This window comes from Drosophila rhopaloa, unplaced genomic scaffold, assembly GCF_018152115.1.
Source record: "Drosophila rhopaloa isolate 14029-0021.01 unplaced genomic scaffold, ASM1815211v1 contig_155, whole genome shotgun sequence".
Lineage (NCBI taxonomy): Eukaryota > Metazoa > Arthropoda > Insecta > Diptera > Drosophilidae > Drosophila > Drosophila rhopaloa.
Window position 1 is genome coordinate 10,661,721 of NW_025335034.1, and position 12,598 is coordinate 10,674,318.

The following is a 12,598-nucleotide window of genomic DNA, read 5'->3' on the forward strand; positions in this document are numbered from 1 at the left end:
TCATGCAGGGCCTGAAAAAAGGCTGTTGGGTGAATATCCTTACTAAAGTCCTTCTTATCATCAACTTCGATACGTGTTGAGGAGATCTGGAGGTTGACATTGTCTTTTTATACGATCCTTACGCTTTCCTGGCCTCTCAAAGCCATGTATTAGCCAGTGTGCCCTGCATTTTGCAACTGCGTGGGTCCTTTAAAATGTAGCAAAGGACTCCGAATGGGAAAAATGGCTTCTGGGCATCCTTTCCCCAAATTTTAATTTTTGGACACATGCGGTTGAATTTATTTTTACCTTGTAAAGTCAAACAACTTTTCCTTTATTTTAAGGCACTAAAACAATTTTAGCTATAAAATTAATCATTATACCATTAAGATTATAGAGGCCAATATGATAATTAAAAAAAAGTGGCCAAATCGATAAAGTTTTAACAAAATAGTTAATTAAAACCCAAGTGTGCCAATAATTTTGTTCAGGCAAATTTGGTCCATTATTTGTTTTTTTATTTTTAATAAATTATTTATAAAAGATAAATTAATGAAGTCACTTGTATTTATCATAAAATTAATGATTCTATCTCAAAATATTTTGTTTTATTTTAATATCAGCATATTATAAGAAGAAAAATAGCCTCAAAGTTTAACATGCTTGCTGTGCCAATAATTAAGTTTGTCACTGTATGTTTATATTTTATTTAATTACGAAGTTTCACCGTAGTCCCTAATTTTTTCCTTTCCTACTCAATTTTTTAAAAATTATTATAATTTTAATTATTATATTGGGAAATTAGTATAATAGTAGAACAAAACCAGAATTTTCGGAAAGTCATCAGACATGCAGCAACAACAATTAAAAACTCATTTGTCTCTCGCCCACTACTCTCCCTCTATATCTCTATCTCTGCCACGATGTTTTTCTTTTGCTGATAACAGCCAAGGAAAACACTATTTTCTTGATTTTTTGGTGTATTAGACGTTTAAGAAACAGAGCGCTGCAGCGCGCTGCCTGCAACAAATTTGAAAAAACTTGTCAGCGATCACAAAACTTGTTTCTTACACAGAAGGAGATGTGTAGTGGGTTGAGAGGAGGGAAGGGGAAGCAACACAAGAGGTTGAACGACATGTCGCACTATTGTTGTTGTCTGCCCCACTTGGGGTCTCTCTGTCCCAGTCCCTTTCTCTACCCCCTCCCCCTTTGTTACTCTCTTTCGCTCTGCACATGATTAGCGGAACAACAAAAAAAAAGAGAAGAAGAAAACGAATCCGTTGCAAATAAAATTTACAAATTCCATTCATGAAATTTTGCTGCGTCGATGTCAACGCCAAGCTTCACAAACACATACATATGTACATCAAAGCCGGAGAGAGTAAGAGAGGGATAAAAATGCGGACTCTGCTTCTTTCCCACCAGGCTGGTCGTCCTGCTTTGCAGCGCTCCTCGACTCTCTGTATCTCTCTTCCTTGCGTTCGTATGTTGGGGCGGGTCCATGACTGCGTGTGGCGCTCGCTCTGCTCTGACACTTGTGTTCGCGACCATGCCATTTAATACCCAGTAGAGCTCTTTCAAAATAAGCGCACGGTGCTTAAATACTTATAATAATGTAAAACATGTGTATATTTTAAAAATTTCAATTTTCAATGTTTTTCAATTTATATTAAAAACCCAAAATTCCGTCTAAAATTACTTACTTAATAATGAATTATAAGCATATAAAAGAATTTTATAAAAATATCGCAATTTACAGGTTTCTTGAGCCTTTAGTTTTAAAGCATACATTAAGTGCTTGAATATTGTTTACTTCTGATATTTGATTATATTCAATCGAAAACTAAAAAGACATAATACTTGCTTCAAAAATTTGCTCCTAAAATGTTTCTATAAACTATTTAGAACAGTTTAGATATTAAACAAAAACATTTAATATTAAAATAAAGCATCAACAAAATAACATTTACAATTTTTTTGTTGTGTACATAATTTACTAGAATGAAATACATAACAATTTTATGAATAGTAAAGTAACTACTTGTTTTTAAGTTTTTAGTTTTGGCAGAACACTTCCATCCAGAACCATCAAAATACATGGACACATTTAAAATAGTAAAGTTACAACTTTCTTAGTTAAAATTACTTTTTCCCTTTTTGTTTTTTCGCTCTGTAAATAATTTTTAAGGCGTTTATCTGAAACCTTTTACAGGGTAGTAAGTTAGTTAGTAAGCATCCATTAAGTTGCATTCCAATTCGTTGTTTTTGCTATGTTTCGCTCTCGCCGGATGTTTTGTTGATGCAGCTGATGTGGCTGTTGTTTTTATGTGTAACCGTTTCATCTGCCGGCTTACTTCTTGCTGAGCTGCTCCCCCATATCTCCCTTTCTCCCTGCCCCTCCCGGAATCCAGTTCGTCTGGTGGGGTCTGAAGACTGGGTTCGATTCTCTGTTTCTTTACTCTGATTTGGGGTGAAGAGCTCTGGAGCTGCGTGAGTGCAACTTTGTTGTCGCCACCTCCAGCCATTCCTCCTTCTTTTAACTCCTTTTTGTCGTCTGTCTGCGCAATTACAGGCGAAATCCATTGAGGATACAATTTTACACACATTTTTATGCGTTTTGGTTTATTATGCCCCAACTTATCTATCTTCAGCCCATTTAGAACTCATTGTTCTTTTTTTTGGCGCAACATTTGCTCATGGAACATTTGTATTTATATATTATTATAAAGATATACTTAAACATTTTTGAATATTTTTTCATTGTCCTTATAGGTATAAGTCTGAAAGAAATACTATGTTTTATTACTTATCAACCTTTTAATGTACTTGGTGTTCAATTCAAGGACGAAAAAAAGACATCATTTTTTACCCTTTTGTAATAATGAACCACCGTTTGAAAATTCCGTCCTTCATGTGTATTTTCAAAAGAAACAAAAGTAAGTTGTTATGTTTTTCTTTGTACAGAAACTGCTGCAACGTCATCATCGGTTGCTTTATTGCTTGATGATATTGTTGTTGTCGCTGCTAGGCCAGCTTTTATTTATTACAAGAGAGGCGACAGACGTGACTATCCCCCTCGAAGCCCCTCCATCCCATTGAAGCACCAAGTTGGTCCTGCATTGTGCTCATTTTTCAATGGAATTCTTACGTTGAGTCCAAACGATGTTGAGAAGTAGAGAAGGTCTGTCGAGCAGGGAGATGAGTGTCTTAAGAGCCAGACACGCATCTTCGTCTGCTTCTAGCATCCATACACTCAACAACAATTATTGGGATTGTAATAACAATAAGACTTAAAATAAGCCAAAACTAGAAAGGAAGCAAACTTCGGCAAGCCGAAGTTTAGATTACCTTGCAGTTATTACAATGAAGCTATGTCGATTTTGCGCTGCATTTTGCCATCGTTTCTATGGCAGCTATATGATATTGTTGTCCGATTTTTGACAAAACTAAAAGCGTAATTCTGATATAGTAAATAATTACTATATCTCAATGAAATAAATAAAAAAAAAATAAAAAACCGAAAAATACAATTTTTGTTAATTTTTATATTTTTTTAATTTTTTGATTTTTGTATAGGAGATATAGAATATAGATGTCCGATTTTAATTTAATTAAAACCGTTATTCCATAGTATTTAAATAGTAACAACTCTGGATCCATCTCGTTCCGACTTATACACTAGTCGGCATAATTATTTTGACGAAAAACAAATGATGCATTTTTTGTGTAACTTTATAATGGTTTAATATAACTCAATGATTTTTTTTTTCTAATAATGCTAATACAAACTTAAAAATAATGAAATCAACATTTTTTCATATGAACTTAGAAATTTATAAACTAAAGTGAATTTCATGTTGTGGCATAAGTATTTTGACAAGTACATTTTAATATTAATAAGATAGCCTTAGCTCAAAAAAAGTTAAGGAAACAAATGAATTTAGTAAAATATATAATTTCCTTTAGTTTCTATAACTTTTTGCAAGCGTCGTGGAACAGAATCGATCAAACTTTGGAGAATCTCTGGAGATATCTCTTCCCAAAGGGAAGTGATCTCAGAAATTTCCTTCTCTCTGGTTTTCTTTAACGATACTGTTCTTTTGCGTTTAATAAGAGACCAGACGTTTTCAATAATATTTAAGTCTGGACTTTAAGGTAGCCAATCCAAGGTTCTAACGCCAACATCCTTCAAAAATATTGTTATCATCTTGGCTTTGTGACATGGGGCGTTATCCTGTTGCAGGATATCCCAATAAGCTGGTCTCCAGAAGTAAACGCGTTTTCGTTTAGAGCCGATAAATATTTGTGTTAGTTCATTGAGCCAGTGACAGGAACGAAGTCACCCAGTCCGTTATAGGCCATTATCCCCAGAACATTACAGAGCCTCCACCGTGGCTTACCTTTTGGCAAACGGGCCCGCCTTTTTTGCCTTTGTACCTTTGGTAATATTACATAAAATGTATTTTTTGATGAATTATATTCAAAGAAGCTTTCATCTGTCCATAAAACGCTTCTTCACAATTCCTTTGGCTTATTGATATATTTTTTTGCAAAGGACAGTCTTTTAAGCTTGTTTGCTTTAGATATGTATGGCACGTCCTTGGCTTTGTAGGTCTTAAAATCAATTTTTTTTAGTCGCCGACGGACTGTGCGCTCACTAATTGGGGTCTTCGCTGTTAAATTAAATTGATCGGCAGCAGAGTGAGGCTTCAGAAAAACATTTTTTTTAAAAAAACATTTATAAAAAAAAAAAAAAAAAAAAACATTTTATAAGCACTCGGTCTTCACTGGGTTTCGTTTTGCGCTTGGCACCTGATCTTCTTAAATTACGCAAGTCGTTATGCTTTTCAAACTTCTTAATTTGGTAGTGCACTGTCTGACGCGACACATCAAACTCCTTGGCAATGTCTTTGACTGCAATTCCAGTCTTAAACTTCGCTACCATTGAAGATCTGGTAACCAAACTTAACTCAGCCATTTTACCCATGTTATTTAATATTATTTAATACTTTTGTATTTTAATAACAACATATAATTTTGATAAAGGCTAAGCACAAAAGCTGTTTGATTCTCGCGTGCTCAAAAATGTGAAAATATATCCATAAAGATGCTGGCAAAATACTTATGCCATTCAAAAACCCGTTGTCTGCATGCATTCTTATCAGCAAAAAGAGAATGCAAGGGTAAACGAAACAAAATTGGGAATGCACATAGCTAAAAATATATTGTTTGCTTGGCACTTACGTTTTAAACCGTTATTTGACGATTTTAAGTATCGCTAAGTTCAATAGTCAAAAAGAGGTTTCGTCAAAATAATTATGCCGACTAGTGTATACTATGTGCAATAGAAAAACAACTTTTGGGAAAGTGTCAAGCAGATAGCTTTAAAAGTGAAGACTGAACTGTAGAAACGGACGGATGGACAGACGAACGGACGGACATGGCTAGATCGACTCTCCTGGTGATGCTGATCAAGAATATATATACTTTATGGGGTCGGAAATGTCTCCTTCACTGCGTTGCAACTTTTGACTGAAATTATAATACCCTCTGCAAGGGTATTAAAAATGCTATTCGACTTATTAAAAATTATTCCTAAAATAACAATGTCGCTGGTGGGAAAATTTATTACAGCATTATTATTTATATTTTTAACCAACCCTGATAGAGTTTTACTCCAAACCCTATTAGTGGTTTGAGAACAATATTTCAATGCAGAAATGTGTAAATTTCTTAATATGAGAAAGTAATTTTATTAAATTTAAGGCGTATTTTATAAACTTTACCATTTTGCTTCCTAATTTAAAGCAAATACAACTTTTTTTTTGTTCTGTCTAAATTTATGTCGGTTTTTATACCCGTTACTCGTAGAGTAAAAGGGTATACTGTATTCGTGCAAAAGTATGTAACAGCTAGAAGGAAGCGTTTCCGACCCTATAAAGTATATATATTCTTGATCAGGATCACTAGCCGAGTCGATCTAGCCATGTCCGTCTGTCCGTCTGTCTGTCCGTCTGTCTGTCCGTATGAACGCTGAGATCTCGGAAACTATAAAAGCTAGAAGATTGGCATTTGCAAGCAGATTGTAGGAGTTCCTACGCAGCGCAAGTTTGTTTCAAAATGGTGCCACGCCCCCTTTAACGCCCACAATCGCTTATATACGATTTTAAAAATTTAAATATTTCGGAAAAGTAAAAATGCAGTTTTATTGTGTTTATCAATACCTATCGAAATGTAGAAGAAATTTTTCAAATCGGACCATTCGTTAAAAAGTTATGCGTGATCAAAGTTTCTATCTCCATCTCCCTCGCACTCCCTTTACCTGAGTAACGGGTATCTGATAGTCGGGGCACCCGACTATAGCGTTTTCTCTTGTTTAGCTTTTATTTATGGAAAAACTGTTTTAATTGGCTGGAATAATTTTAGAAGTCACTGCCACCTTACCGATAATGTAAATTTTAAAATTTATTTTTTTCTGTGATTTTTCTAAAAATTACGGGGTATTTCCAAATTGAAAAAATGTTAATAATAATTATACAAGTATTAGTTTATATTGTATTAACTCCTGTAATTCGAAATAAATTTTTGACTTTTAAAAATCTTTTCTTAAAAAAATGTTTTAATATTTCAAATCCCTCTCAAAAATATAGTTTCTCCCTCACCCTGGCTTGCATATTTTAAATTTTTTTTCCGTGCCATTGTTTTCAATGTAGACGCCTCTGGCGGTGGTACTCCAACCCTATTTTCCGAATGCCGTTGTTGTTGTTTTGTGGGATGTTATTTACGTTTTTCTGATACCCTTTTGGAGATTGACGCCCAACAGCAAACAAAAATATTAACAACACCGGCAGCAGCAAAATTCAAATTCAATGTACATAGGTTGCTACAAACCATCAGTATGGATGTGGTCCTAACCTAACTTATGCTGCCTCTTTCGCACTTGGCCTCTTATCCTAGCTTATCCCTCGTCTTATTTTTTTGGTTTCAACTCAAGTTTATTGCGGCTTATGTTTTTGCACTGACTCTTCTTCCTTATTTTTTTGCAACTATGGTTTCATTTGTGGAATTTTTGTGGTTTTTTCTTTCTTCTTAAAAAGCTGGGTATAAAATACCCAGATCGACAAACGATTACGCTAGCGTAAAAACTTTAATCTTTCCAGTGTGACCAAAAGTTTGAGAGTTCATCAGATTTAAGCGTGCTACGGTCGTACTGTCAATCTGCTGGGTTTGTTGACAAGGAGTTAAAACTGCAGTTAAAACTGCTTGTCAACAAGCCCAGCTGATTGACAGTACGACCGAAGCACGCTTAAATCTGATGAACTCGCAAAATTTTGGTCATACTGGAAAGATTAAAGTTTTTACGCTAGCGTGATCGTTTGTCGATCTGGATACTAGGCTTAAGAAAGGAAGCAGATATCCGCAAGCTGAAGTTTATATACCATTGCAGCTTTTACAAAACGACTAATTTCGATTTCTATGCCTATATTACTAAAAACAATGAAGCTATGTCAATATTTTAATAAATAAAAAAACAGCAAAAAAAAATTTTTGTTTATTATTATTTTTTTTTTGGTTTTTGATTTTTCTTTGAGAGCTATATGATATAGATATCCGATTTTAATTTAATAAAACCGTAATTCCATAGTGTTCTGCTTAATTTTTTTCTGTTTGTTTCTATGTCAGCTATATGATATAGTCGCCCGATCCTGCTCGTTCCGACTTATATACTACCTGCAATAGGAAGACAACTTTTAAGAAAGTTTCAAGCAGATCGACATCGACTCTCCTGGTGATGCTGATCAAGAATATATATACTTTATAGGGCCGGAAATGTCTCCTTCACTGCTTTGCAAACTTTTGATTGAAATTATTATACCCTCTGCAAGGGTATAAAAATATAGACAAATTTTAATCAAAGTGTACACACCAAATAAAAAAAGAATATTAATGCATTTTACTACATACTATTAAAATAGTACAAAAATATATTTTTATTTTTCTCATATAGTTAGTAGTTGGTTTTTTAGAGTAAAATTCCTATACCTTTTTTCTCATGTATTTTTGGATTTATGGGAGTTTCACTGTATATGCTTTTATAGTTTTATATTCTTGATCAGGGTCACTAGTCGAGTCGATATAGCCATGTCCGTCTGTCCGTCCGTATGAACGCTGAGATCTCGGAAACTATAAAAGCTAGAGGATTGGCATTTTGCATGCAGATTCTAGGAGTTCCTACGCAGCGCAAGTTTGTTTCAAAGAGGTGCCACGCCCCCTTTAACGCCCACAATCGCTTATATACGATTTTAAAAATTTAAATATTTCGGAAAAGTAAAAATGCAGTTTTATTGTGTTTATCAATACCTATCGAAATGTATTCTATCTCCATCTCCCTCGCACTCCCTTTACCTGAGTAACGGGTATCTGATAGTCGGGGCACCCGACTATAGCGTTCTCTCTTGTTTTCTATTTGTATGTGACATTTTTGCAGTATAAAAGCAATTGATTTGAAACGATGCAAATCTAGTTTACTGTATACCTTATTCCTTTCGCCTCTTTTTTACTTTGAGCAATTTCGGCAAAGTCTGCAAGGGTATTAAAACTTCGGCTTGCTGAAGTTAGCTTCCGTCCTCGTTTTCATTGCAATGCAGGCAACATAGGGATGAGGTCAAAACGGGTTAAGATATTAAAGCACGCTAAAATTTGTACGTTTGCGGTTTGTCAAGGTAGATTTAGAGAGAGAGTACGTGGCAACCTGTCGGCCAAGTCGCGAGCCACAGTTAATCGCCTGAGCTTCTTCGCCAGCAAAGTCTGACAAACTGCAACTGTTTAGAAGGGAAAAAGGGTGCTTATAATAATTCCTTACATTGCTTACATAGATAAGGATTCTTAGTAGAAAGTCACAATAATGCCTGTGTTAAAGAAGAGCATAAGTTATTTAGTGCCTGAAAATGCACTTCAAGTTGCAACACAAAATAATTTATAACATATTACACACCTTATATACTTAAATTGACTATTCGCTTTTTTTCCCATTCTTAAGCTAGTTTTATTATGTTGAATTAATAGATACAGTTTTATATTTTCCGAAATTGCCATGATGATATCAGCATTAAACAAAATAAAAGTTCGCGGGGCGTTCACGCAGTTTTGGAAGTTTTTGGAGTATTGGTCAGGTTCGAATCAAAGGGAGTGGAATAACCTTGGGATCGCGATTGATCAATATTCCGGAGTATAATTTCGTGGTCAGTTTTCAGCCACGATCGTGGCTTTTGGCATTCGAAGCTGTTGGGCATCAGCAGCACACACAAAAATGTTGCAGGAGACTACTTAAATTACATCAAATTATGCTGAAATGCGAGTTAAATATGCGGCGGTGAATTTCGTTTACGAGGCTACATAATTCGTTCAACTCTAAAACTCCAGACCCATTGTGAGCTTATCGCCCGGCCAACTGCAGCATCTCTACGCGTAGTTTCTCTGCTTTGCTGGTCTTATATTTTCTGTGCATGTGCAACCAGGAGCCATGAGTGCGGTGGGGCTGTGTATTGGGCATGAAATATTTTTAACGCTCCAATGGCAAAAGCCTCTCTCTCTGAAAGCACAGTCACACAAAATATGTTTTATTTTCTTTAAGTGTGAAACTGAAATGAGATTTAAGTGGCATTGTTGTGGTGCACAACTTGGAAACCGTGGAACCAAACACGTATTCGTCAAGCAACCCCAACTTTGGGTGCTTCTATTATAAACCAATTCTGACAGGCTTCCTTGGCAGTTAGTCAAACACTAACACATTCCATTAAATTAAATTTAACTATAGTCTATACATGCTTCGAAGTGCATATTTTAATTATTTACTGAATTTATGGTGAGTAAAGCGAAGGATTAGCTATAAAATGCAGAAAGTGTTTAAATAGGTTTTCTTGATTTTTCAAGCTTTCTTTTTCTTTTTTCTTTCAGGATCACCTCCTGAGTTGATATAGCCATGTCCGTCTGTCCGTCTGTCTGTCCGTCTGTCTGTTTCTACGCGAACTAGTCTCTCAGTTTTAAAGATATCGAATTGAAACTTTGCACACACCCTTCTTTCCTTTGCACGCAGTATATAAGTCGGAACGGCCGGGATCGGCCGACTATATCCTATAGCTGCCATATAACTGATTGATCGGAAATGCCATAACTCTGCTGTTTGTTAAGTTAGGAAGTTGGGACTCTCTATGGGTTTTATATTTGGCCAATTAATCCGACCTACCAAATTTCATAAGGATCGGCCGACTATATCTTATAGTTGCCATATAACTGATTGATCGGAAATGCCATAACTTTAGTGTTTGTTAAGTTAGGAAGTTGGAATTTTCTATGGGCTTTATTTTTGCCCAATCAATCCGACATATCAAATTTTATAAGGATCGGCCGACTATATTTTTTAGCTGCCATATACATAACTGAACGATTGGAAATGCCATAACTTTGGTGTTTTTAAAGTTAGGAAGTTGGGATTTTTTATGAGTATTAAGAATGCATCATATGAATAATTTTGGAGAATATAATTTGCAGAATATTCTGCAAGAGTATTTCAACTTCGGCTCCGCCCGAAGTTAGCTTTCCTTTCTTGTTAATTTTTTTTTTTGTTCTTTGGGATTTGGCAATATTTAAATATTATGGAATTACGCTTTTAATTAACATAGAAACGATGGCAAAATGCAGCGCAAAATCGACACGGCTTCATTGTTTTTAGTAATATAGGAATAGAAATCGGAATGTAGTCGATTTGTTATAACTGCAAGGGTATATAAACTTCGGCTTGCCGAAGTTTGCTCCCTTTCTTGTTTGCTATACTTCAACATATTTCGGGGACATAAACAAGCACCGTTATTTTTTAACTGCAGATTGCATTTCACAATCTTACTAAATTATTCATTAGTGTGGCTGGTTTCCAATATTCAGTTATAAATTAATTAAACCTAAATTGGGATCTTGCCCAGCATCTATATGTATTATCATCTCGTATATAACAATATAATTTTACTATCTTGCTTTATCCTAGTGTTTTTCTCTTAAAGTTAAAAATTCAGCGTAATTATCTGCTCTCTAATTTGTCCCACGGTTAGCTGTGACTAGACTTTGGACTAGTTGCACTTAGTTGACTCCGCTGATGCAGATCAGGACTGGGTCTGGTGGCTGTCTGGTCGTGTTGTGTGGCGCTCCATTGGTCCCTTGGCTCTTACCGTGGGTTCGATTTATTTTAATTAAATTCATTCTCACAGTGTGTGCAACATGTGGCTGAATCGCTGGAAGTTGAGAGTCAAATTCGACACCGGAATGCAGCAGAGGCAGTGTTGGAGTTTGCAGTCCACACTCTCCCGCTTCGATTCGTACCATCTATCGCGTAGTAACTCCCCCTTCTCCTTTTTAGCTGGGGTCTGGTTTTATTTCCTACCTACACTCAGGCCCTTTAAACTCTTGCGACTTTGGCTGGGTTTTCTGGCCTTAGTCCTCGTTCTTGGTCGTCAGCAGCAAATCAGGTTTGGCCTGCCTCCACTGACAGACGCATAAATCGCTAAAGTTCTTTAAATGCCAACTCGGTAAAAAATTCTTTAAAAAAAAGTTTTAAATGTTTTTCATATTTTTAAGAACAAAACCAAAGCGATCCACAGCGGGATATAATCTCAAGTCCTCTGTTTGATTTGACAACTATGTTGCCATTCCCTAATGTTAATATTGTTCATTCGTTGCTTGTTAATTCGCGCTTGCCTGCGAACCTTTCCAAGATTTATCCTCTAAATCAGAGCAAACAACTTTACACCGATTTGTTGATTTAGGTTAGGGCTTTTGGCTTAAGGTGGGCCATGTTTTCGCAGATCCATATGCTCGTGCACAGCCCAATTTTGCATGGTTTAATGTACCAATTGTAACATAAAATTCACTGCAAACAAAACGGTATCGGGAACATTAACCGTTACTGTTAAGTATCATATTGGATACATATGTATTTTATTGTTACTTTTTTTTTTGGAATTATCTGTTTGTTATATCCCACATTGTAAAATACTGTTAAGTAACTATTAAAACTCTAATTTTTATAGATATACAAGCTCTCCGTGCACCAAAACCTGCAAGTCAAGCACTCCTTTACTAAATCAGTATTATTTGATTTTCTTTGTTAGTCTTCACACTAGTTGACTAGCATTGGCACCCACACTTTTAACTTGGATTGGCATTAACTAAGGGATAACAATAATAAACAGTACCAATTTTACTGTGGTACGAATAAAAATTTACTGTTTTTTTTTGGATTTGAAGGGCAAATTTTGGTTGAAATTACTGTCTTTATTAAAGATTTGTTAAACTACTTTTCGGTAACTTCCTGACTTTAAAAACACCAAAGTTATGGCATTTCCAATCGTTCAGTTAGGATATAGTCGGCCGATCCCTATGAAATTTGGTGGCCAAAAATAAAACCCATAGAAAATCCCAACTTCCTAACCTTACAAACACCCAAGTTATGGCATTTCCGATCAATCAGTTATATGGCGGCTATAGGATATAGTCGTCCGATCCTTATGAAATTTGGTAGGTCGGATTAATTGGCCAAAAATAAAACTTATAGAAAATCCCAACTTCC

At 35.4% G+C, this 12,598-nt stretch overlaps 1 protein-coding gene across 2 annotated transcripts in view; it reads left to right on the top strand.

The window, feature by feature from the left end:
- LOC108045308 (transcription factor E2f1) overlaps nt 1-12,598 on the top strand; it is a 64,749-nt gene that overhangs the window by 14,761 nt on the left and 37,390 nt on the right. The window lies entirely within an intron of this gene.